The sequence below is a fragment of the Amblyomma americanum genome, chromosome 6 (assembly GCF_052857255.1).
Source record: "Amblyomma americanum isolate KBUSLIRL-KWMA chromosome 6, ASM5285725v1, whole genome shotgun sequence".
Taxonomy (NCBI): Eukaryota; Metazoa; Arthropoda; class Arachnida; order Ixodida; family Ixodidae; genus Amblyomma; species Amblyomma americanum.
In genome coordinates this window covers 127,983,436-128,011,217 of record NC_135502.1, presented here as the reverse complement: position 1 = coordinate 128,011,217, position 27,782 = coordinate 127,983,436, and positions in this window count along the sequence as shown.

The window sequence follows — 27,782 nt, the reverse complement described above, 5'->3', positions numbered from 1 at the left end:
TTAACACTCTCACTCCCAGGCCCGTGTTGTACTCGTCATGGGACGTTGTACATCGCCGATGAAGAATGACATTCTTCGAGCAGTTCTAGGTTCCAGAGTATGGGGCTCATGAAAGCGTCCCTGTGTAGAGAGTTGGGGAAGTCAATTTGCCATGACTAGAATTTCTCCTGCGCAGTTGTAAGGCAAGCCATTGAAACGGCACTTGAACAAGGCCACTTCTAAACGCAACGCCGATTATTTCCTAAGGCAGTTTAACACTCTCACTCCCAGGCCCGTGTTGTACTCGTCATGGGACGTTGTACATCGCCGATGACGAATGACATTCTTCGAGCAGTTGTAGGTTCCAGAGTATGGGGCTCATGAAAGCGTCCCTGTGTAGAGAGTTGGGGAAGTCATTTTGCCATGACTAGAATTTCTCCTGCGCATTTGTAAGGCAAGCCATTGAAACGGCACTTGGAGAACAAGGCCACTTCTAAACGCAACGCCGATTATTTCCTAAGGCAGTTTAACACTCTCACTCCCAGGCCTGTGTTGTACTCCTCATGGGACGTTGTACATCGCCGATGACGAATGACATTCTTCGAGCAGTTGTAGGTTCCAGAGTATGGGGCTCATGAAAGCGTCCCTGTGTAGAGAGTTGGGGAAGTCAATTTGCCACGACTAGAATTTCTCCTGCGCAGTTGTAAGGCAAGCCATTGAAACGGCACTTGGAGAACAAGACCACTTCTAAACGCAACGCCGATTATTTCCTAAGGCAGTTTAACACTCTCACTCCCTGGCCCGTGTTGTACTCGTCATGGGACGTTGTACATCGCCGATGATGAATGACATTCTTCGAGCAGTTGTAGGTTCCAGAGTATGGGGCTCATGAAAGCGTCCCTGTGTAGAGAGTTGGTGAAGTCAATTTGCCATGACTAGAATTTCTCCTGCGCAGTTGTCAGGCAAGCCATTGAAACGGCACTTGGAGAACAAGGCCACTTCTAAACGCAACGCCGATTATTTCCTAAGGCAGTTTAACACTCTCACTCCCAGGCCCGTGTTGTACTCGTCATGAGACGTTGTACATCGCCGATGACGAATGACATTCTTCGAGCAGTTGTAGGTTCCAGTGTATGGGGCTTATGAAACCGTCCCTGTGTAGAGAGTAGGGGAAGTCAATTTGCCATGACTAGAATTTCTCCTGCGCAGTTGTAAGGCAAGCCATTGAAACGGCAATTGGAGAACAAGGCCACTTCTAAACGCAACGCCGATTATTTCCTAAGGCAGTTTAACACTCTCACTCCCAGGCCCGTGTTGTACTCGTCATGGGACGTTGTACATCGCCGATGACGAATGACATTCTTCGAGCAGTTGTAGGTTCCAGATTATGGGGCTCATGAAAGCGTCCCTGTGTAGAGAGTTGGGGAAGTCAATTTGCCATGACTAGAATTTCTCCTGCGCAGTTGTAAGGCAAGCCATTGAAACGGCACTTGGAGAACAAGGCCACTTCTAAACGCAACGCCGATTATTTCCTAAGGCAGTTTAACACTCTCACTCCCAGGCCCGTGTTGTACTCGTCATGGGACGTTGTACATCGCCGATGAAGAATGACATTCTTCGAGCAGTTCTAGGTTCCAGAGTATGGGGCTCATGAAAGCATCCCTGTGTAGAGAGTTGGGGAAGTCAATTTGCCATGACTAGAATTTCTCCTGCGCAGTTGTAAGGCAAGCCATTGAAACGGCACTTGAACAAGGCCACTTCTAAACGCAACGCCGATTATTTCCTAAGGCAGTTTAACACTCTCACTCCCAGGCCCGTGTTGTACTCGTCATGGGACGTTGTACATCGCCGATGACGAATGACATTCTTCGAGCAGTTGTAGGTTCCAGAGTATGGGGCTCATGAAAGCGTCCCTGTGTAGAGAGTTGGTGAAGTCAATTTGCCATGACTAGAATTTCTCCTGCGCAGTTGTAAGGCAAGCCATTGAAACGGCACTTGGAGAACAAGGCCACTTCTAAACGCAACGCCGATTATTTCCTAAGGCAGTTTAACACACTCACTCCCAGGCCCGTGTTGTACTCGTCATGGGACGTTGTACATCGCCGATGACGAATGACATTCTTCGAACAGTTGTAGGTTCCAGAGTATGGGGCTCATGAAAGCGTCCCTGTGTAGAGAGTTGGGGAAGTCAATTTGCCATGACTAGAATTTCTCCTGCGCAGTTGTAAGGCAAGCCATTGAAACGGCAATTGGAGAACAAGGCCACTTCTAAACGCAACGCCGATTATTTCCTAAGGCAGTTTAACACTCTCACTCCCAGGCCCGTGTTGTACTCGTCATGGGACGTTGTACATCGCCGATGAAGAATGACATTCTTCGAGCAGTTCTAGGTTCCAGAGAATGGGGCTCATGAAAGCGTCCCTGTGTAGAGAGTTGGGGAAGTCAATTTGCCATGACTAGAATTTCTCCTGCGCAGTTGTAAGGCAAGCCATTGAAACGGCACTTGAACAAGGCCACTTCTAAACGCAACGCCGATTATTTCCTAAGGCAGTTTAACACTCTCACTCCCAGGCCCGTGTTGTACTCGTCATGGGACGTTGTACATCGCCGATGACGAATGACATTCTTCGAGCAGTTGTAGGTTCCAGAGTATGGGGCTCATGAAAGCGTCCCTGTGTAGAGAGTTGGTGAAGTCAATTTGCCATGACTAGAATTTCTCCTGCGCAGTTGTAAGGCAAGCCATTGAAACGGCACTTGGAGAACAAGGCCACTTCTAAACGCAACGCCGATTATTTCCTAAGGCAGTTTAACACACTCACTCCCAGGCCCGTGTTGTACTCGTCATGGGACGTTGTACATCGCCGATGACGAATGACATTCTTCGAGCAGTTGTAGGTTCCAGAGTATGGGGCTCATGAAAGCGTCCCTGTGTAGAGAGTTGGGGAAGTCAATTTGCCATGACTAGAATTTCTCCTGCGCAGTTGTAAGGCAAGCCATTGAAACGGCACTTGGAGAACAAGGCCACTTCTAAACGCAACGCCGATTATTTCCTAAGGCAGTTTAACACTCTCACTCCCAGGCCCGCGTTGTACTCGCCATGGGACGTTGTACATCACCGATGACGAATGACATTCTTCGAGCAGTTGTAGGTTCCAGAGTATGGGGCTCATGAAAGTGTCCCTGTGTTGAGAGTTGGGGAGGTCAATTTGCCATGACTAGAATTTCTCCGGCGCAGTTGTAAGGCAAGCCTTTGAAACGGCACTTGGAGAACAAGGCCACTTCTAAACGAAACGCCGATTACTTCCTAAGGCAGTTTAACACTCTCACTCCCTGGCCCGTGTTGTACTCGTCATGGGACGTTGTACATCGCCGATGACGAATGACATTCTTCGAGCAGTTGTAGTTTCCAGAGTATGGGGCTCATGAAAGCGTCCCTGAGTAAAGAGTTGGGGAAGTCAATTTGCCATGACTAGAATTTCTCCTGCGCAGTTGTAAGGCAAGCCATTGAAACGGCACTTGGAGAACAAGGCCACTTCTAAACGCAACGCCGATTATTTCCTAAGGCAGTTTAACACTCTCACTCCCAGGCCCGTGTTGTACTCGTCATGGGACGTTGTACATCGCCGATGACGAATGACATTCTTCGAGCAGTTGTAGGTTCCAGAGTATGGGGCTCATGAAAGCGTCCCTGTGTAGAGAGTTGGGGAAGTCAATTTGCCATGACTAAGATTTCTCCTGCGCAGTTGTAAGGCAAGCCATTGAAACGGCACTTGGAGAACAAGGCCACTTCTACACGCAACGCCGATTATTTCCTAAGGCATTTTAACACTCTCACTCCCAGGCCCGTGTTGTACTCGTCATGGGACGTTGTACATCGCCGATGACGAATGACATTCTTCGAGCAGTTGTAGGTTCCAGAGTATGGGGCTCATGAAAGCGTCCCTGTGTAGAGAGTTGGGGAAGTCAATTTGCCATGACTAGAATTTCTCCTGCGCAGTTGTAAGGCAAGCCATTGAAACGGCACTTGGAGAACAAGGCCACTTCTAAACGCAACGCCGATTATTTCCTAAGGCAGTTTAACACTCTCACTCCCAGTCCCGTGTTGTACTCGTCATGGGACGTTGTACATCGCCGATGACGAATGACATTCTTCGAGCAGTTGTAGGTTCCAGAGTATGGGGCTCATGAAAGCGTCCCTGTGTAGAGAGTTGGGGAAGTCAATTTGCCATGACTAGAATTTCTCCTGCGCAGTTGTAACGCAAGCCATTGAAACCGCACTCGGAGAACAAGGCCACTTCTAAACGCAACGCCGATTATTTCCTAAGGCAGTTTAACACTCTCACTCCCAGGCCCGTGTTGTACTCGTCATGGGACGGTGTACATCACCGATGACGAATGACATTCTTCGAGCAGTTGTAGTTTCCAGAGTATGGGGCTCATGAAAGCGTCCCTGTGTAGAGAGTTGGGGAAGTCAATTTGAAATGACTAGAATTTCTCCTGCGCAGTTGTAAGGCAAGCCATTGAAACGGCACTTGGAGAACAAGGCCACTTCTAAACGCAACGCCGATTATTTCCTAAGGCAGTTTAACACTCTCACTCCCAGGCCCGTGTTGTACTCGTCATGGGACGTTGTACATCGCCGATGACGAATGACATTCTTCGAGCAGTTGTAGGTTCCAGAGTATGGGGCTCATGAAAGCGTCCCTGTGTAGAGAGTTGGGGAAGTCAATTTGCCATGACTAGAATTTCTCCTGCGCAGTTGTAAGGCAAGCCATTGAAACGGCACTTGGAGAACAAGGCCACTTCTAAACGCAACGCCGATTATTTCCTAAGGCAGTTTAACACTCTCACTCCCTGGTCCGTGTTTTACTCGTCATGGGACGTTGTACATCGCCGATGACGAATGACGTTCTTCGAGCAGATGTAGTTTCCAGAGTATGGGGCTCATGAAAGCGTCCCTGTGTAGAGAGTTGGGGAAGTCAATTTGCCATGACTAAGATTTCTCCTGCGCAGTTGTAAGGCAAGCCATTGAAACAGCACTTGGAGAACAAGGCCACTTCTAAACGCAACGCCGATTATTTCCTAAGGCCTTTTAACACTCTCACTCCCAGGCCCGTGTTGTACTCGTCATGGGACGTTGTACATCGCCGATGACGAATGACATTCTTCGAGCAGTTGTAGGTTCCAGAGTATGGGGCTCATGAAAGCGTCCCTGTGTAGAGAGTTGGGGAAGTCAATTTGCCATGACTAGAATTTCTCCTGCGCAGTTGTAAGGCAAGCCATTGAAACGGCACTCGGAGAACAAGGCCACTTCTAAACGCAACGCCGATTATTTCCTAAGGCAGTTTAACACTCTCCCTCCCAGGCCCGTGTTGTACTCGTCATGGGACGTTGTACATCGCCGATGACAAATGACATTCTTCGAGCAGTTGTAGGTTCCAGAGTATGGGGCTCATGAAAGCGTCCCTGTGTAGAGAGTTGGGGAAGTCAATTTGCCATGACTAGAATTTCTCCTGCGCAGTTGTAAGGCAAGCCATTGAAACGGCACTTGGAGAACAAGGCCACTTCTAATCGCAACGCCGATTATTTCCTAAAGCATTTTAACACTCTCACTCCCAGGCCCGTGTTGTACTCGTCATGGGACGTTGTACATCGCCGATGACGAATGACATTCTTCGAGCAGTTGTAGGTTCCAGAGTATGGGGCTCATGAAAGCGTCCCTGTGTAGAGAGTTGGGGAAGTCAATTTGCCATGACTAGAATTTCTCCTGCGCAGTTGTAAGGCAAGCCATTGAAACGGCACTCGGAGAACAAGGCCACTTCTAAACGCAACGCCGATTATTTCCTAAGGCAGTTTAACACTCTCACTCCCAGGCCCGTGTTGTACTCGTCATGGGACGTTGTACATCGCCGATGACGACTGACATTCTTCGAGCAGTTGTAGGTTCCAGAGTATGGGGCTTATGAAAGCGTCCCTGTGGAGAGAGTTAGGGAAGTCAATTTGCCATGACTAGAATTTCTCCTGCGCAGTTGTAAGGCAAGCCATTGAAACGGCACTTGGAGAACAAGGGCACTTCTAAACGCAACGCCGATTATTTCCTAAGGCAGTTTAACACTCTCACTCCCAGGCCCGTGTTGTACTCGCCATGGGACGTTGTACATCGCCGATGATGAATGACATTCTTCGAGCAGTTGTAGGTTCCAGAGTATGGGGCTCATGAAAGCGTCCCTGTGTAGAGAGTTGGGGAAGTCAATTTGCCATGACTAGAATTTCTCCTGCAGAGTTGCAAGGCAAGCCATTGAAACGGCACTTGGAGAACAAGGCCACTTCTAAACGCAACGCCGATTATTTCCTAAGGCAGTTTAACACTCTCACTCCCTGGCCCGTGTTGTACTCGTCATGGGACGTTGTACATCGCCGATGACGAATGACATTCTTCGAGCAGTTGTAGTTTCCAGAGTATGGGGCTCATGAAAGCGTCCCTGTGTAAAGAGTTGGGGAAGTCAATTTGCCATGACTAGAATTTCTCCTGCGCAGTTGTAAGGCAAGCCTTTGAAACGGCACTTGGAGAACAAGGCCACTTCTAAACGCAACGCCGATTATTTCCTAAGGCAGTTTAACACTCTCACTCCCAGGCCCGTGTTGTACTCGTCATGGGACGTTGTACATCGCCGATGACGAATGACATTCTTCGAGCAGTTGTAGTTTCCAGAGTATGGGGCTCATGAAAGCGTCCCTGTGTAGAGAGTTGGGGAAGTCAATTTGCCATGACTAAGATTTCTCCTGCGCAGTTGTAAGGCAAGCCATTGAAACGGCACTTGGAGAACAAGGCCACTTCTACACGCAACGCCGATTATTTCCTAAGGCATTTTAACACTCTCACTCCCAGGCCCGTGTTGTACTCGTCATGGGACGTTGTACATCGCCGATGACGAATGACATTCTTCGAGCAGTTGTAGGTTCCAGAGTATGGGGCTCATGAAAGCGTCCCTGTGTAGAGAGTTGGGGAAGTCAATTTGCCATGACTAGAATTTCTCCTGCGCAGTTGTAAGGCAAGCCATTGAAACGGCACTTGGAGAACAAGGCCACTTCTACACGCAACGCCGATTATTTCCTAAGGCATTTTAACACTCTCACTCCCAGGCCCGTGTTGTACTCGTCATGGGACGTTGTACATCGCCGATGACGAATGACATTCTTCGAGCAGTTGTAGGTTCCAGAGTATGGGGCTCATGAAAACGTCCCTGTGTAGAGAGTTGGGGAAGTCAATTTGCCATGACTAGAATTTCTCCTGCGCAGTTGTAAGGCAAGCCATTGAAACCGCACTCGGAGAACAAGGCCACTTCTAAACGCAACGCCGATTATTTCCTAAGGCAGTTTAACACTCTCACTCCCAGGCCCGTGTTGTACTCGTCATGGGACGGTGTACATCACCGATGACGAATGACATTCTTCGAGCAGTTGTAGTTTCCAGAGTATGGGGCTCATGAAAGCGTCCCTGTGTAGAGAGTTGGGGAAGTCAATTTGCCATGACTAGAATTTCTCCTGCGCAGTTGTAAGGCAAGCCATTGAAACCGCACTCGGAGAACAAGGCCACTTCTAAACGCAACGCCGATTATTTCCTAAGGCAGTTTAACACTCTCACTCCCAGGCCCGTGTTGTACTCGTCATGGGACGGTGTACATCGCCGATGACGAATGACATTCTTCGAGCAGTGGTAGGTTCCAGAGTATGGGGCTCATGAAAGCGTCCCTGTGTAGAGAGTTGGGGAAGTCAATTTGCCATGACTAGAATTTCTCCTGCGCAGTTGTAAGGCAAACCATTGAAACGGCACTTGGAGAACAAGGCCACTTCTAAACGCAACGCCGATTATTTCCTAAGGCAGTTTAACACTCTCACTCCCAGGCCCGTGTTGTACTCGTCATGGGACGTTGTACATCGCCGATGACGAATGACATTCTTCGAGCAGTTGTAGGTTCCAGAGTATGGGGCTCATGAAAGCGTCCTTGTGTAGAGAGTTGGGGAAGTCAATTTGCCATGACTAGAATTTCTCCTGCGCAGTTGTAAGGCAAGCCATCGAAACGGCACTTGGAGAACAAGGCCACTTCTAAACGCAACGCCGATTATTTCCTAAGGCAGTTTAACACTCTCACTCCCTGGCCCGTGTTTTACTCGTCATGGGACGTTGTACATCGCCGATGACGAATGACATTCTTCGAGCAGTTGTAGTTTCCAGAGTATGGGGCTCATGAAAGCGTCCCTGTGTAGGGAGTTGGGGAAGTCAATTTGCCATGACTAGAATTTCTCCTGCGCAGTTGTAAGGCAAGCCATTGAAACAGCACTTGGAGAACAAGGCCACTTCTAAACGCAACGCCGATTATTTCCTAAGGCCTTTTAACACTCTCACTCCCAGGCCCGTGTTGTACTCGTCATGGGACGTTGTACATCGCCGATGACGAATGACATTCTTCGAGCAGTTGTAGGTTCCAGAGTATGGGGCTCATGAAAGCGTCCCTGTGTAGAGAGTTGGGGAAGTCAATTTGCCATGACTAGAATTTCTCCTGCGCAGTTGTAAGGCAAGCCATTGAAACGGCACTTGGAGAACAAGGCCACTTCTAATCGCAACGCCGATTATTTCCTAAAGCATTTTAACACTCTCCTCTCACTCCCAGGCCGGTGTTGTACTCGTCATGGGACGTTGTACATCGCCGATGACGAATGACATTCTTCGAGCAGTTGTAGGTTCCAGAGTATGGGGCTCATGAAAGCGTCCCAGTGTAGAGAGTTGGGGAAGTCAATTTGCCACGACTAGAATTTCTCCTGCGCAGTTGTAAGGCAAGCCATTGAAACGGCACTCGGAGAACAAGGCCACTTCTAAACGCAACGCCGATTATTTCCTAAGGCAGTTTAACACTCTCACTCCCAGGCCCGTGTTGTACTCGTCATGGGACGTTGTACATCGCCGATGACGACTGACATTCTTCGAGCAGTTGTAGGTTCCAGAGTATGGGGCTTATGAAAGCGTCCCTGTGGAGAGAGTTAGGGAAGTCAATTTGCCATGACTAGAATTTCTCCTGCGCAGTTGTAAGGCAAGCCATTGAAACGGCACTTGGAGAACAAGGGCACTTCTAAACGCAACGCCGATTATTTCCTAAGGCAGTTTAACACTCTCACTCCCAGGCCCGCGTTGTACTCGCCATGGGACGTTGTACATCGCCGATGACGAATGACATTCTTCGAGCAGTTGTAGGTTCCAGAGTATGGGGCTCATGAAAGCGTCCCTGTGTAGAGAGTTGGGGAAGTCAATTTGCCATGACTAGAATTTCTCCTGCAGAGTTGCAAGGCAAGCCATTGAAACGGCACTTGGAGAACAAGGCCACTTCTAAACGCAACGCCGATTATTTCCTAAGGCAGTTTAACACTCTCACTCCCAGGCCCGCGTTGTACTCGCCATGGGACGTTGTACATCGCCGATGACGAATGACATTCTTCGAGCAGTTGTAGTTTCCAGAGTATGGGGCTCATGAAAGCGTCCCTGTGTAAAGAGTTGGGGAAGTCAATTTGCCATGACTAGAATTTCTCCTGCGCAGTTGTAAGGCAAGCCATTGAAACGGCACTTGGAGAACAAGGCCACTTCTAAACGCAACGCCGATTATTTCCTAAGGCAGTTTAACACTCTCACTCCCTGGCCCGTGTTTTACTCGTCATGGGACGTTGTACATCGCCGATGACGAATGACATTCTTCGAGCAGTTGTAGTTTCCAGAGTATGGGGCTCATGAAAGCGTCCCTGTGTAGAGAGTTGGGGAAGTCAATTTGCCATGACTAAGATTTCTCCTGCGCAGTTGTAAGGCAAGCCATTGAAACGGCACTTGGAGAACAAGGCCACTTCTAAACGCAACGCCGATTATTTCCTATGGCCTTTTAACACTCTCACTCCCAGGCCCGTGTTGTACTCGTCATGGGACGTTGTACATCGCCGATGACGAATGACATTCTTCGAGCAGTTGTAGGTTCCAGAGTATGGGGCTCATGAAAGCTTCCCTGTGTAGAGAGTTGGGGAAGTCAATTTGCCATGACTAGAATTTCTCCTGCGCAGTTGTAAGGCAAGCCATTGAAACGGCACTCGGAGAACAAGGCCACTTCTAAACGCAACGCCGATTATTTCCTAAGGCAGTTTAACACTCTCACTCCCAGGCCCGTGTTGTACTCGTCATGGGACGTTGTACATCGCCGATGACGACTGACATTCTTCGAGCAGTTGTAGGTTCCAGAGTATGGGGCTTATGAAAGCGTCCCTGTGGAGAGAGTTAGGGAAGTCAATTTGCCAGGACTAGAATTTCTCCTGCGCAGTTGTAAGGCAAGCCATTGAAACGGCACTTGGAGAACAAGGCCACTTCTAAACGCAACGCCGATTATTTCCTAAGGCAGTTTAACACTCTCACTCCCAGGCCCGCGTTGTACTCGCCATGGGACGTTGTACATCGCCGATGACGAATGACATTCTTCGAGCAGTTGTAGGTTCCAGAGTATGGGGCTCATGAAAGCGTCCCTGTGTAGAGAGTTGGGGAGGTCAATTTGCCATCACTAGAATTTCTCCTGCGCAGTTGTAAGGCAAGCCTTTGAAACGGCACTTGGAGAACAAGGCCACTTCTAAACGCAACGCCGATTATTTCCTAAGGCAGTTTAACACTCTCACTCACTGGCCCGTGTTGTACTCGTCATGGGACGTTGTACATCGCCGATGACGAATGACATTCTTCGAGCAGTTGTAGTTTCCAGAGTATGGGGCTCATGAAAGCGTCCCTGTGTAAAGAGTTGGGGAAGTCAATTTGCCATGACTAGAATTTCTCCTGCGCAGTTGTAAGGCAAGCCATTGAAACGGCACTTGGAGAACAAGGCCACTTCTAAACGCAACGCCGATTATTTCCTAAGGCAGTTTAACACTCTCCCTCCCAGGCCCGTGTTGTACTCGTCATGGGACGTTGTACATCGCCGATGACAAATGACATTCTTCGAGCAGTTGTAGGTTCCAGAGTATGGGGCTCATGAAAGCGTCCCTGTGTAGAGAGTTGGGGAAGTCAATTTGCCATGACTAGAATTTCTCCTGCGCAGTTGTAAGGCAAGCCATTGAAACGGCACTTGGAGAACAAGGCCACTTCTAAACGCAACGCCGATTATTTCCTAAGGCAGTTTAACACTCTCACTCCCAGGCCCGTGTTGTACTCGCCATGGGACGTTGTACATCGCCGATGACGAATGACATTCTTCGAGCAGTTGTTGGTTCCAGAGTATGGGGCTCATGAATGTGTCCCTGTGTATAGAGTGGGGAAGTCAATTTGCCATGACTAGAATTTCTCCTGCGCAGTTGTAAGCAAGCCTTTGAAACGGCACTTGGAGAACAAGGCCACTTCTAAACGCAACGCCGATTATTTCCTAAGGCAGTTTAACACTCTCACTCCCAGGCCCGTGTTGTACTCGTCATGGGACGTTGTACATCGCCGATGACTAATGACATTCTTCGAGCAGTTGTAGGTTCCAGAGTATGGGGCTCATGAAAGCGTCCCTGTGTACAGAGTTGGGGAAGTCAATTTGCCATCACTAGAATTTCTCCTGCGCAGTTGTAAGGCAAGCCTTTGAAACGGCACTTGGAGAACAAGGCCACTTCTAAACGCAACGCCGATTATTTCCTAAGGCAGTTTAACACTCTCGCTGCCAGGCCCGTGTTGTACTCGTCATGGGACGTTGTACATCGCCGATGACGAAAGACATTCTTCGAGCAGTTGTAGTTTCCAGAGTATGGGGCTCATGAAAGCGTCCCTGTGTAGAGAGTTGGGGAAGTCAATTTGCCATGACTAGAATTTCTGATGCGCAGTTGTAAGGCAAGCCATTGAAACGGCACTTGGAGAACAAGGCCACTTCTAAACGCAACGCCGATTATTTCCTAAGGCAGTTTAACACTCTCACTCCCAGGCCCGTGTTTTACTCGTCATGGGACGTTGTACATCGCCGATGACGAATGACATTCTTCGAGCAGTTGTAGTTTCCAGAGTATGGGGCTCATGAAAGCGTCCCTGTGTAGAGAGTTGGGGAAGTCAATTTGCCGTGACTAGAATTTCTCCTGCGCAGTTGTAAGGCAAGCCATTGAAACGGCACTCGGAGAACAAGGCCACTTCTGAACGCAACGCCGATTATTTCCTAAGGCAGTTTAACACTCTCACTCCCAGGCCTGTGTTGTACTCCTCATGGGACGTTGTACATCGCCGATGACGAATGACATTCTTCGAGCAGTTGTAGGTTCCAGAGTATGGGGCTCATGAAAGCGTCCCTGTGTAGAGAGTTGGGGAAGTCAATTTGCCATGACTAGAATTTCTCCTGCGCAGTTGTAAGGCAAGCCATTGAAACGGCACTTGGAGAACAAGACCACTTCTAAACGCAACGCCGATTATTTCCTAAGGCAGTTTAACACTCTCACTCCCAGGCCCGTGTTGTACTCGTCATGGGACGTTGTACATCGCCGATGACGAATGACATTCTTCGAGCAGCTGTAGGTTCCAGAGTATGGGGCTCATGAAAGCGTCCCTGTGTAGAGAGTTGGGGAAGTCAATTTGCCATGACTAGAATTTCTCCTGCAGAGTTGTAACGCAAGCCATTGAAACGGCAATGGGAGAACAAGGCCACTTCTATACGCAACGCCGATTATTTCCTAAGGCAGTTTAACACTCTCACTCCCAGGCCCGTGTTGTACTCGTCATGGGACGTTGTACATTGCCGATGACGAATGACATTCTTCGAGCAGTTGTAGGTTCCAGAGTATGGGGCTCATGAAAGCGTCCCTGTGTAGAGAGTTGGGGAAGTCAATTTGCCATGACTAGAATTTCTCCTGCGCAGTTGTAAGGCAAGCCATTGAAACGGCACTTGGAGAACAAGGCCACTTCTAAACGCAACGCCGATTATTTCCTAAGGCAGTTTAACACTCTCACTCCCAGGCCCGTGTTGTACTCGCCATGGGACGTTGTACATCGCCGATGACGAATGACATTCTTCGAGCAGTTGTAGGTTCCAGAGTATGGGGCTCATGAAAGCGTCCCTGAGTAGAGAGTTGGGGAAGTCAATTTGCCGTGACTAGAATTTCTCCTGCGCAGTTTTAAGGCAAGCCATTGAAACGGCACTTGGAGAACAAGGCCACTTCTAATCGCAACGCCGATTATTTCCTAAGGCAGTTTAACACTCTCACTCCCAGGCCCGTGTTGTACTCGCCATGGGACGTTGTACATCGCCGATGACGAATGACATTCTTCGAGCAGTTGTAGGTTCCAGAGTATGGGGCTCATGAAAGCGTCCCTGAGTAGAGAGTTGGGGAAGTCAATTTGCCGTGACTAGAATTTCTCCGGCGCCGTTGTAAGGCAAGTCATTGAAACGGCACTTGGAGAACAAGGCCACTTCTAAACGCAACGCCGATTATTTCCTAAGGCAGTTTAACACTCTCACTCCCAGGCCCGTGTTGTACTCGTCATGGGACGTTGTACATCGCCTATGACGAATGACATTCTTCGAGCAGTTGTAGGTTCCAAGTATGGGACTCATGAAAGCGTCCCTGTGTAGAGAGTAGGGGAAGTCAATTTGCCATGACTAGAATTTCTCCTGCGCAGTTCTAAGGCAAGCCATTGAAACGGCACTTGGAGAACAAGGCCACTTCTAAACGCAACGCCGATTATTTCCTAAGGCAGTTTAACACTCTCACTCCCAGGCCCGTGTTGTACTCGTCATGGGACGTTGTACATCGCCGATGACGAATGACGTTCTTCGAGCAGTTGTAGGTTCCAGAGTATGGGGTTCATGAAAGCGTCTCTGTGTAGAGAGTTGGGGTAGCAAATTTGCCATGACTAGAATTTGTCCTGCGCAGTTGTAAGGCAAGCCATTGAAACGGCACTTGGAGAACAAGGCCACTTCTGAACGCAACGCCGATTATTTCCTAAGGCAGTTTAACACTCTCACTCCCAGGCCCGTGTTGTATTCATCATCGGACGTTGTACATCGCCGATGACGAATGACATTCTTCGAGCAGTTGTAGGTTCCAGAGTACGGGGCTCATGAAAGCGTCCCTGTGTAGAGAGTTGGGGAAGTCAATTTGCCATGACTAGAATTTCTCCTGCGCAGTTCTCAGGCAAGCCATTGAAACGGCACTTGGAGAACAAGGCCACTTCTAAACGCAACGCCGATTGTTTCCTAAGGCAGTTTAACACTCTCACTCCCAGGCCCGTGTTGTAGTCGTCATGAGACGTTGTACATCGCCGATGACGAATGACATTCTTCGAGCAGTTGTAGGTTCCAGAGTATGGGGCTTATGAAACCGTCCCTGTGTAGAGAGTAGGGGAAGTCAATTTGCCATGACTAGAATTTCTCCTGCGCAGTTGTAAGGCAAGCCATTGAAACGGAAATTGGAGAACAAGGCCACTTCTAAACGCAACGCCGATTATTTCCTAAGGCAGTTTAACACTCTCACTCCCAGGCCCGTGTTGTACTCGTCATGGGACGTTGTACATCGCCGATGACGAATGACATTCTTCGAGCAGTTGTAGGTTCCAGATTATGGGGCTCATGAAAGCGTCCCTGTGTAGAGAGTTGGGGAAGTCAATTTGCCATGACTAGAATTTCTCCTGCGCAGTTGTAAGGCAAGCCATTGAAACGGGACTTGGAGAACAAGGCCACTTCTAAACGCAACGCCGATTATTTCCTAAGGCAGTTTAACACTCTCACTCCCAGGCCCGTGTTGTACTCGTCATGGGACGTTGTACATCGCCGATGAAGAATGACATTCTTCGAGCAGTTCTAGGTTCCAGAGTATGGGGCTCATGAAAGCGTCCCTGTGTAGAGAGTTGGGGAAGTCAATTTGCCATGACTAGAATTTCTCCTGCGCAGTTGTAAGGCAAGCCATTGAAACGGCACTTGAACAAGGCCACTTCTAAACGCAACGCCGATTATTTCCTAAGGCAGTTTAACACTCTCACTCCCAGGCCCGTGTTGTACTCGTCATGGGACGTTGTACATCGCCGATGACGAATGACATTCTTCGAGCAGTTGTAGGTTCCAGAGTATGGGGCTCATGAAAGCGTCCCTGTGTAGAGAGTTGGGGAAGTCATTTTGCCATGACTAGAATTTCTCCTGCGCATTTGTAAGGCAAGCCATTGAAACGGCACTTGGAGAACAAGGCCACTTCTAAACGCAACGCCGATTATTTCCTAAGGCAGTTTAACACTCTCACTCCCAGGCCTGTGTTGTACTCCTCATGGGACGTTGTACATCGCCGATGACGAATGACATTCTTCGAGCAGTTGTAGGTTCCAGAGTATGGGGCTCATGAAAGCGTCCCTGTGTAGAGAGTTGGGGAAGTCAATTTGCCACGACTAGAATTTCTCCTGCGCAGTTGTAAGGCAAGCCATTGAAACGGCACTTGAACAAGGCCACTTCTAAACGCAACGCCGATTATTTCCTAAGGCAGTTTAACACTCTCACTCCCAGGCCCGTGTTGTACTCGTCATGGGACGTTGTACATCGCCGATGACGAATGACATTCTTCGAGCAGTTGTAGGTTCCAGAGTATGGGGCTCATGAAAGCGTCCCTGTGTAGAGAGTTGGTGAAGTCAATTTGCCATGACTAGAATTTCTCCTGCGCAGTTGTAAGGCAAGCCATTGAAACGGCACTTGGAGAACAAGGCCACTTCTAAACGCAACGCCGATTATTTCCTAAGGCAGTTTAACACACTCACTCCCAGGCCCGTGTTGTACTCGTCATGGGACGTTGTACATCGCCGATGACGAATGACATTCTTCGAGCAGTTGTAGTTTCCAGAGTATGGGGCTCATGAAAGCGTCCCTGTGTAGAGAGTTGGGGAAGTCAATTTGCCATGACTAGAATTTCTCCTGCGCAGTTGTAAGGCAAGCCATTGAAACGGCTCTTGGAGAACAAGGCCACTTCTAAACGCAACGCCGATTATTTCCTAAGGCAGTTTAACACTCTCACTCCCAGGCCCGTGTTGTACTCGTCATGGGACGTTGTACATCGCCGATGTCGAATGACATTCTTCGAGCAGCTGTAGGTTCCAGAGTATGGGGCTCATGAAAGCGTCCCTGTGTAGAGAGTTGGGGAAGTCAATTTGCCATGACTAGAATTTCTCCTGCAGAGTTGTAACGCAAGCCATTGAAACGGCAATTGGAGAACAAGGCCACTTCTATACGCAACGCCGATTATTTCCTAAGGCAGTTTAACACTCTCACTCCCAGGCCCGTGTTGTACTCGTCATGGGACGTTGTACATTGTCGATGACGAATGACATTCTTCGAGCAGTTGTAGGTTCCAGAGTATGGGGCTCATGAAAGCGTCCCTGTGTAGAGAGTTGGGGAAGTCAATTTGCCATGACTAGAATTTCTCCTGCGCAGTTGTAAGGCAAGCCATTGAAACGGCACTTGGAGAACAAGGCCACTTCTAAACGCAACGCCGATTATTTCCTAAGGCAGTTTAACACTCTCACTCCGAGGCCCGTGTTGTACTCGCCATGGGACGTTGTACATCGCCGATGACGAATGACATTCTTCGAGCAGTTGTAGGTTCCAGAGTATGGGGCTCATGAAAGCGTCCCTGAGTAGAGAGTTGGGGAAGTCAATTTGCCGTGACTAGAATTTCTCCGGCGCAGTTTTAAGGCAAGCCATTGAAACGGCACTTGGAGAACAAGGCCACTTCTAATCGCAACGCCGATTATTTCCTAAGGCAGTTTAACACTCTCACTCCCAGGCCCGTGTTGTACTCGCCATGGGACGTTGTACATCGCCGATGACGAATGACATTCTTCGAGCAGTTGTAGGTTCCAGAGTATGGGGCTCATGAAAGCGTCCCTGAGTAGAGAGTTGGGGAAGTCAATTTGCCGTGACTAGAATTTCTCCGGCGCCGTTGTAAGGCAAGCCATTGAAACGGCACTTGGAGAACAAGGCCACTTCTAAACGCAACGCCGATTATTTCCTAAGGCAGTTTAACACTCTCACTCCCAGGCCCGTGTTGTACTCGTCATGGGACGTTGTACATCGCCTATGACGAATGACATTCTTCGAGCAGTTGTAGGTTCCAAGTATGGGACTCATGAAAGCGTCCCTGTGTAGAGAGTAGGGGAAGTCAATTTGCCATGACTAGAATTTCTCCTGCGCAGTTCTAAGGCAAGCCATTGAAACGGCACTTGGAGAACAAGGCCACTTCTAAACGCAACGCCGATTATTTCCTAAGGCAGTTTAACACTCTCACTCCCAGGCCCGTGTTGTACTCGTCATGGGACGTTGTACATCGCCGATGACGAATGACGTTCTTCGAGCAGTTGTAGGTTCCAGAGTATGGGGCTCATGAAAGCGTCTCTGTGTAGAGAGTTGGGGTAGCAAATTTGCCATGACTAGAATTTCTCCTGCGCAGTTGTAAGGCAAGCCATTGAAACGGCACTTGGAGAACAAGGCCACTTCTGAACGCAACGCCGATTATTTCCTAAGGCAGTTTAACACTCTCACTCCCAGGCCCGTGTTGTATTCATCATCGGACGTTGTACATCGCCGATGACGAATGACATTCTTCGAGCAGTTGTAGGTTCCAGAGTACGGGGCTCATGAAAGCGTCCCTGTGTAGAGAGTTGGGGAAGTCAATTTGCCATGACTAGAATTTTTCCTGCGCAGTTCTCAGGCAAGCCATTGAAACGGCACTTGGAGAACAAGGCCACTTCTAAACGCAACGCCGATTGTTTCCTAAGGCAGTTTAACACTCTCACTCCCAGGCCCGTGTTGTACTCGTCATGAGACGTTGTACATCGCCGATGACGAATGACATTCTTCGAGCAGTTGTAGGTTCCAGAGTATGGGGCTTATGAAACCGTCCCTGTGTAGAGAGTAGGGGAAGTCAATTTGCCATGACTAGAATTTCTCCTGCGCAGTTGTAAGGCAAGCCATTGAAACGAAAATTGGAGAACAAGGCCACTTCTAAACGCAACGCCGATTATTTCCTAAGGCAGTTTAACACTCTCACTCCCAGGCCCGTGTTGTACTCGTCATGGGACGTTGTACATCGCCGATGACGAATGACATTCTTCGAGCAGTTGTAGGTTCCAGATTATGGGGCTCATGAAAGCGTCCCTGTGTAGAGAGTTGGGGAAGTCAATTTGCCATGACTAGAATTTCTCCTGCGCAGGTGTAAGGCAAGCCATTGAAACGGCACTTGGAGAACAAGGCCACTTCTAAACGCAACGCCGATTATTTCCTAAGGCAGTTTAACACTCTCACTCCCAGGCCCGTGTTGTACTCGTCATGGGACGTTGTACATCGCCGATGAAGAATGACTTTCTTCGAGCAGTTCTAGGTTCCAGAGTATGGGGCTCATGAAAGCGTCCCTGTGTAGAGAGTTGGGGAAGTCAATTTGCCATGACTAGAATTTCTCCTGCGTAGTTGTAAGGCAAGCCATTGAAACGGCACTTGAACAAGGCCACTTCTAAACGCAACGCCGATTATTTCCTAAGGCAGTTTAACACTCTCACTCCCAGGCCCGTGTTGTACTCGTCATGGGACGTTGTACATCGCCGATGACGAATGACATTCTTCGAGCAGTTGTAGGTTCCAGAGTATGGGGCTCATGAAAGCGTCCCTGTGTAGAGAGTTGGGGAAGTCATTTTGCCATGACTAGAATTTCTCCTGCGCATTTGTAAGGCAAGCCATTGAAACGGCACTTGGAGAACAAGGCCACTTCTAAACGCAACGCCGATTATTTCCTAAGGCAGTTTAACACTCTCACTCCCAGGCCTGTGTTGTACTCCTCATGGGACGTTGTACATCGCCGATGACGAATGACATTCTTCGAGCAGTTGTAGGTTCCAGAGTATGGGGCTCATGAAAGCGTCCCTGTGTAGAGAGTTGGGGAAGTCAATTTGCCACGACTAGAATTTCTCCTGCGCAGTTGTAAGGCAAGCCATTGAAACGGCACTTGAACAAGGCCACTTCTAAACGCAACGCCGATTATTTCCTAAGGCAGTTTAACACTCTCACTCCCAGGCCCGTGTTGTACTCGTCATGGGACGTTGTACATCGCCGATGACGAATGACATTCTTCGAGCAGTTGTAGGTTCCAGAGTATGGGGCTCATGAAAGCGTCCCTGTGTAGAGAGTTGGTGAAGTCAATTTGCCATGACTAGAATTTCTCCTGCGCAGTTGTAAGGCAAGCCATTGAAACGGCACTTGGAGAACAAGGCCACTTCTAAACGCAACGCCGATTATTTCCTAAGGCAGTTTAACACACTCACTCCCAGGCCCGTGTTGTACTCGTCATGGGACGTTGTACATCGCCGATGACGAATGACATTCTTCGAACAGTTGTAGGTTCCAGAGTATGGGGCTCATGAAAGAGTCCCTGTGTAGAGAGTTGGGGAAGTCAATTTGCCATGACTAGAATTTCTCCTGCGCAGTTGTAAGGCAAGCCATTGAAACGGCAATTGGAGAACAAGGCCACTTCTAAACGCAACGCCGATTATTTCCTAAGGCAGTTTAACACTCTCACTCCCAGGTCCGTGTTGTACTCGTCATGGGACGTTGTACATCGCCGATGAAGAATGACATTCTTCGAGCAGTTCTAGGTTCCAGAGTATGGGGCTCATGAAAGCGTCCCTGTGTAGAGAGTTGGGGAAGTCAATTTGCCATGACTAGAATTTCTCCTGCGCAGTTGTAAGGCAAGCCATTGAAACGGCACTTGAACAAGGCCACTTCTAAACGCAACGCCGATTATTTCCTAAGGCAGTTTAACACTCTCACTCCCAGGCCCGAGTTGTACTCGTCATGGGACGTTGTACATTGCCGATGACGAATGACATTCTTCGAGCAGTTGTTGGTTCCAGAGTATGGGGCTCATGAATGTGTCCCTGTGTATAGAGTAGGGAAGTCAATTTGCCATGACTAGAATTTCTCCTGCGCAGTTGTAAGCAAGCCTTTGAAACGGCACTCGGAGAACAAGGCCACTTCTAAACGCAACGCCGATTATTTCCTAAGGCAGTTTAACACTCTCACTCCCAGGCCCGTGTTGTACTCGTCATGGGACGTTGTACATCGCCGATGACGAATGACATTCTTCGAGCAGTTGTAGGTTCCAGAGTATGGGGCTCATGAAAGCGTCCCTGTGTAGAGAGTTGGGGAAGTCAATTTGCCATGACTAGAATTTCTCCTGCGCAGTTGTAAGGCAAGCCATTGAAACGGCACTTGGAGAACAAGGCCACTTCTAAACGCAACGCCGATTATTTCCTAAGGCAGTTTAACACTCTCACTCCCAGGCCCGTGTTTTACTCGTCATGGGACGTTGTACATCGCCGATGACGAATGACATTCTTCGAGCAGTTGTAGTTTCCAGAGTATGGGGCTCATGAAAGCGTCCCTGTGTAGAGAGTTGGGGAAGTCAATTTGCCATGACTAAGATTTCTCGTGCGCAGTTGTAAGGCAAGCCATTGAAACGGCACTTGGAGAACAAGGCCACTTCTAAACGCAACGCCGATTATTTCCTAAGGCATTTTAACACTCTCACTCCCAGGCCCGTGTTGTACTCGTCATGGGACGTTGTACATCGCCGATGACGAATGACATTCTTCGAGCAGTTGTAGGTTCCAGAGTATGGGGCTCATGAAAGCGTCCCTGTGTAGAGAGTTGGGGAAGTCAATTTGCCATGACTAGAATTTCTCCTGCGCAGTTGTAAGGCAAGCCATTGAAACGGCACTCGGAGAACAAGGCCACATCTAAACGCAACGCCGATTATTTCCTAAGGCAGTTTAACACTCTCACTCCCAGGCCCGTGTTGTACTCGTCATGGGACGTTGTACATCGCCGATGACGACTGACATTCTTCGAGCAGTTGTAGGTTCCAGAGTATGGGGCTTATGAAAGCGTCCCTGTGGAGAGAGTTAGGGAAGTCAATTTGCCATGACTAGAATTTCTCCTGCGCAGTTGTAAGGCAAGCCATTGAAACGGCACTTGGAGAACAAGGCCACTTCTAAACGCAACGCCGATTATTTCCTAAGGCAGTTTAACACTCTCACTCCCAGGCCCGTGTTGTACTCGCCATGGGACGTTGTACATCGCCGATGATGAATGACATTCTTCGAGCAGTTGTAGGTTCCAGAGTATGGGGCTCATGAAAGCGTCCCTGTGTAGAGAGTTGGGGAAGTCAATTTGCCATGACTAGAATTTCTCCTGCAGAGTTGTAATGCAGGCCATTGAAACGGCACTTGGAGAACAAGGCCACTTCTAAACGCAACGCCGATTATTTCCTAAGGCAGTTTAACACTCTCACTCCCAGGCCCGCGTTGTACTCGCCATGGGACGTTGTACATCGCCGATGACGAATGACATTCTTCGAGCAGTTGTAGGTTCCAGAGTATGGGGCTAATGAAAACGTCCCTGTGTTGAGATTTGGGGAGGTCAATTTGCCATGACTAGAATTTCTCCTGCGCAGTTGTAAGGCAAGCCTTTGAAACGGCACTTGGAGAACAAGGCCACTTCTAAACGCAACGCCGATTACTTCCTAAGGCAGTTTAACACTCTCACTCCCTGGCCCGTGTTGTACTCGTCATGGGACGTTGTACATCGCCGATGACGAATGACATTCTTCGAGCAGTTGTAGTTTCCAGAGTGTGGGGCTCATGAAAGCGTCCCTGTTTAAAGAGTTGGGGAAGTCAATTTGCCATGACTAGAATTTCTCCTGCGCAGTTGTAAGTCAAGCCATTGAAACGGCACTTGGAGAACAAGGCCACTTCTAAACGCAACGCCGATTATTTCCTAAGGCAGTTTAACACTCTCCCTCCCAGGCCCGTGTTGTACTCGTCATGGGACGTTGTACATCGCCGATGACAAATGACATTCTTCGAGCAGTTGTAGGTTCCAGAGTATGGGGCTCATGAAAGCGTCCCTGTGTAGAGAGTTGGGGAAGTCAATTTGCCATGACTAGAATTTCTCCTGCGCAGTTGTAAGGCAAGCCATTGAAACGGCACTTGGAGAACAAGGCCACTTCTAAACGCAACGCCGATTATTTCCTAAGGCAGTTTAACACTCTCACTCCCAGGCCCGTGTTGTACTCGCCATGGGACGTTGTACATCGCCGATGACGAATGACATTCTTCGAGCAGTTGTTGGTTCCAGAGTATGGGGCTCATGAAAGCGTCCCTGTGTAGAGAGTTGGGGAAGTCAATTTGCCATGACTAGAATTTCTCCTGCAGAGTTGTAATGCAGGCCATTGAAACGGCACTTGGAGAACAAGGCCACTTCTAAACGCAACGCCGATTATTTCCTAAGGCAGTTTAACACTCTCACTCCCAGGCCCGCGTTGTACTCGCCATGGGACGTTGTACATCGCCGATGACGAATGACATTCTTCGAGCAGTTGTAGGTTCCAGAGTATGGGGCTAATGAAAGCGTCCCTGTGTTGAGATTTGGGGAGGTCAATTTGCCATGACTAGAATTTCTCCTGCGCAGTTGTAAGGCAAGCCTTTAAACGGCACTTGGAGAACAAGGCCACTTCTAAACGCAACGCCGATTACTTCCTAAGGCAGTTTAACACTCTCACTCCCTGGCCCGTGTTGTACTCGTCATGGGACGTTGTACATCGCCGATGACGAATGACATTCTTCGAGCAGTTGTAGTTTCCAGAGTGTGGGGCTCATGAAAGCGTCCCTGTTTAAAGAGTTGGGGAAGTCAATTTGCCATGACTAGAATTTCTCCTGCGCAGTTGTAAGTCAAGCCATTGAAACGGCACTTGGAGAACAAGGCCACTTCTAAACGCAACGCCGATTATTTCCTAAGGCAGTTTAACACTCTCCCTCCCAGGCCCGTGTTGTACTCGTCATGGGACGTTGTACATCGCCGATGACAAATGACATTCTTCGAGCAGTTGTAGGTTCCAGAGTATGGGGTTCATGAAAGCGTCCCTGTGTAGAGAGTTGGGGAAGTCAATTTGCCATGACTAGAATTTCTCCTGCGCAGTTGTAAGGCAAGCCATTGAAACGGCACTTGGAGAACAAGGCCACTTCTAAACGCAACGCCGATTATTTCCTAAGGCAGTTTAACACTCTCACTCCCAGGCCCGTGTTGTACTCGCCATGGGACGTTGTACATCGCCGATGACGAATGACATTCTTCGAGCAGTTGTTGGTTCCAGAGTATGGGGCTCATGAATGTGTCCCTGTGTATAGAGTGGGGAAGTCAATTTGCCATGACTAGAATTTCTCCTGCGCAGTTGTAAGCAAGCCTTTGAAACGGCACTTGGAGAACAAGGCCACTTCAAAACGCAACGCCGATTATTTCCTAAGGCAGTTTAACACTCTAACTCCCAGGCCCGTGTTCTACTCGTCATGGGACGTTGTACATCGCCGATGACGAATGACATTCCTCGAGCAGTTGTAGGTTCCAGAGTATGGGGCTCATGAAAGCGTCCCTGTGTACAGAGTTGGGGAAGTCAATTTGCCATCACTAGAATTTCTCCCGCGCAGTTGTAAGGCAAGCCTTTGAAACGGCACTTGGAGAACAAGGCCACTTCTAAACGCAACGCCGATTATTTCCTAAGGCAGTTTAACACTCTCACTCCCAGGCCCGTGTTGTACTCGTCATGGGACGTTGTACATCGCCGATGACGAATGACATTCTTCGAGCAGTTGTAGGTTCCAGAGTATGGGGCTCATGAAAGCGTCCCAGTGTAGAGAGTTGGGGAAGTCAATTTGCCATGACTAGAATTTCTCCTGCGCAGTTGTAAGGCAAGCCATTGAAACGGCACTTGGAGAACAAGGCCACTTCTAAACGCAACGCCGATTATTTCCTAAGGCAGTTAACACTCTCACTCCCAGGCCCGTGTTGTACTCGTCATGGGACGTTGCACATCTCCGATGACGAATGACATTCTTCGAGCAGTTGTAGGTTCCAGAGTATGGGGCTCATGAAAGCGTCCCTGTGTAGAGAGTTGGGGCAGTCAATTTGCCATGACTAGAATTTCTCCTGCGCAGTTGTAAGGCAAGCCATTGAAACGGCACTTGGAGAACAAGGCCACTTCTAAACGCAACGCCGATTATTTCCTAAGGCAGTTTAACACTCTCACTCCCAGGCCCGTGTTGTACTCGTCATGGGACGTTGTACATCGCCGATGACGAATGACATTCTTCGAGCAGTTGTAGTTTCCAGAGTATGGGGCTCATGAAAGCGTCCCTGTGTAGAGAGTTGGGGAAGTCAGTTTGCCATGACTAGAATTTCTCCTGCGCAGTTGTAAGGCAAGCCATTGAAACGGCACTTGGAGAACAAGGCCACTTCTAAACGCAACGCGGATTATTTCCTAAGGCAGTTTAACACTCTCACTCCCAGGCCCGTGTTGTACTCGTCATGGGACGTTGTACATCGCCGATTACGAATGACATTCTTCGAGCAGTTGTAATTTCCAGAGTATGGTGGTTATGAAAGCGTCCCTGTGTAGAGAGTAGGGGAAGTCAATTTGCCATGACTAGAATTTCTCCTGCGCAGTTGTAAGGCAAGCCATTGAACCGGCACTTGGAGAACAAGGCCACTTCTAAACGCAACGCCGATTATTTCCTAAGGCAGTTTAACACTCTCACTCCCAGGCCCGCGTTGTACTCGCCATGGGACGTTGTACATCGCCGATGACGAATGACATTCTTCGAGCAGTTGTAGGTTCCAGAGTATGGGGCTAATGAAAGCGTCCCTGTGTTGAGATTTGGGGAGGTATATTTGCCATGACTAGAATTTCTCCTGCGCAGTTGTAAGGCAAGCCTTTGAAACGGCACTTGGAGAACAAGGCCACTTCTAAACGCAACGCCGATTACTTCCTAAGGCAGTTTAACACTCTCACTCCCTGGCCCGTGTTGTACTCGTCATGGGACGTTGTACATCGCCGATGACGAATGACATTCTTCGAGCAGTTGTAGTTTCCAGAGTAGGGGGCTCATGAAAGCGTCCCTGTTTAAAGAGTTGGGGAAGTCAATTTGCCATGACTAGAATTTCTCCTGCGCAGTTGTAAGTCAAGCCATTGAAACGGCACTTGGAGAACAAGGCCACTTCTAAACGCAACGCCGATTATTTCCTAAGGCAGTTTAACACTCTCCCTCCCAGGCCCGTGTTGTACTCGTCATGGGACGTTGTACATCGCCGATGACAAATGACATTCTTCGAGCAGTTGTAGGTTCCAGAGTATGGGGCTCATGAAAGCGTCCCTGTGTAGAGAGTTGGGGAAGTCAATTTGCCATGACTAGAATTTCTCCTGCGCAGTTGTAAGGCAAGCCATTGAAACGGCACTTGGAGAACAAGGCCACTTCTAAACGCAACGCCGATTATTTCCTAAGGCAGTTTAACACTCTCACTCCCAGGCCCGTGTTGTACTCGCCATGGGACGTTGTACATCGCCGATGACGAATGACATTCTTCGAGCAGTTGTTGGTTCCAGAGTATGGGGCTCATGAATGTGTCCCTGTGTATAGAGTGGGGAAGTCAATTTGCCATGACTAGAATTTCTCCTGCGCAGTTGTAAGCAAGCCTTTGAAACGGCACTTGGAGAACAAGGCCACTTCTAAACGCAACGCCGATTATTTCCTAAGGCAGTTTAACACTCTCACTCCCAGGCCCGTGTTGTACTCGTCATGGGACGTTGTACATCGCCGATGACGAATGACATTCCTCGAGCAGTTGTAGGTTCCAGAGTATGGGGCTCATGAAAGCGTCCCTGTGTACAGAGTTGGGGAAGTCAATTTGCCATCACTAGAATTTCTCCCGCGCAGTTGTAAGGCAAGCCTTTGAAACGGCACTTGGAGAACAAGGCCACTTCTAAACGCAACGCCGATTATTTCCTAAGGCAGTTTAACACTCTCACTTCCAGGCCCGTGTTGTACTCGTCATGGGACGTTGTACATCGCCGATGACGAATGACATTCTTCGAGCAGTTGTAGGTTCCAAGTATGGGGCTCATGAAAATGTCCCTGTGTATAGAGTTGGGGAAGTCAATTTGCCATGACTAGAATATCTCCTGCGCAGTTGTAAGGCAAGCCATTGACGCGGCACTTGGAGAACAAGGCCACTTCTAAACGCAACGCTGATTATTTCCTAAGGCAGTTTAACACTCTCACTCCCAGGCCCGTGTTGTACTCGTCATGGGACGTTGTACATAGCCGATGACGAATGACATTCTTCGAGCAGTTGTAGGCTCCAGAGTATGGGGCTCATGAAAGCGTCCCTGTGTAGAGAGTTGGGGAAGTCAGTTTGCCATGACTAGAATTTCTCCTGCGCAGTTGTAAGGCAAGCCATTGAAACGGCACTTGGAGAACAAGGCCACTTCTAAACGCAACGCCGATTATTTCCTAAGGCAGTCTAACACTCTCACTCCCAGGCCCGTGTTGTACTCGTCATGGGACGTTGTACATAGCCGATGACGAATGACATTCTTCGAGCAGTTGTAGGCTCCAGAGTATGGGGCTCAAGAAAGCGTCCCTGTGTAGAGAGTTGGGGAAGTCAATTTGCCATGACTAGAATATCTCCTGCGCAGTTGTAAGGCAAGCCATTGACGCGGCACTTGGAGAACAAGGCCACTTCTAAACGCAACGCCGATTATTTCCTAAGGCAGTTTAACACTCTCACTTCCAGGCCCGTGTTGTACTCGTCATGGGACGTTGTACATCGCCGATGACGAATGACATTCTTCGAGCAGTTGTAGGCTCCAGAGTATGGGGCTCATGAAAGCGTCCCTGTGTAGAGAGTTGGGGAAGTCAGTTTGCCATGACTAGAATTTCTCCTGCGCAGTTGTAAGGCAAGCCATTGAAACGGCACTTGGAGAACAAGGCCACTTCTAAACGCAACGCCGATTATTTCCTAAGGCAGTCTAACACTCTCACTCCCAGGCCCGTGTTGTACTCGTCATGGGACGTTGTACATAGCCGATGACGAATGACATTCTTCGAGCAGTTGTAGGTTACAGAGTATGGGGCTTATGAAAGCGTCCCTGTGTAGAGAGTTGGGGAAGTCAATTTGCCATGACTTGAATTTCTCCTGCGCAGTTGTAAGGCAAGCCATTGAAACGGCACTTGGAGAACAAGGCCACTTCTAAACGCAACGCCGATTATTTCCTAAGGCAGTTTAACACTGTCACTCCGAGGCGCGTGTTGTACTCATCATGGGACGTTGTACATCGCCGACGACGAATGACATTCTTCGAGCAGTTGTAGGTTCCAGAGTATGGGGCTCAAGAAAGCGTCCCTGTGTAGAGAGTTGGGGAAGTCAATTTGCCATGACTAGAATTTCTCCTGCGCAGTTGTAAGGCAAGCCATTGAAACGGCACTTGGAGAACAAGGCCACTTCTAAACGCAACGCCGATTATTTCCTAAGGCAGTTTAACACTCTCACTCCCAGGCCCGTGTTGTACTCGTCATGGGACGTTGTACATCGCCGATGACGAATGACATTCTTCGAGCAGTTGTAGTTTCCAGAGTGTGGGGCTCATGAAAGCGTCCCTGTGTAGAGAGTTAAGGAAGTCAATTTGCCATGACTAGAATTTCTCCTGCGCAGTTGTAAGGCAAGCCATTGAAACGGCACTTGGAGAACAAGGCCACTTCTAAACGCAACGCCGATTATTTCCTAAGGCAGTTTAACACTCTCACTCCCAGGCCCGTGTTGTACACCTAATGGGACGTTGTACATCGCCGATGACGAATTACATTCTTCGAGCAGTTGTAGGTTCCAGAGTATGGGGCTCATGAAAGCGTCCCTGTGTAG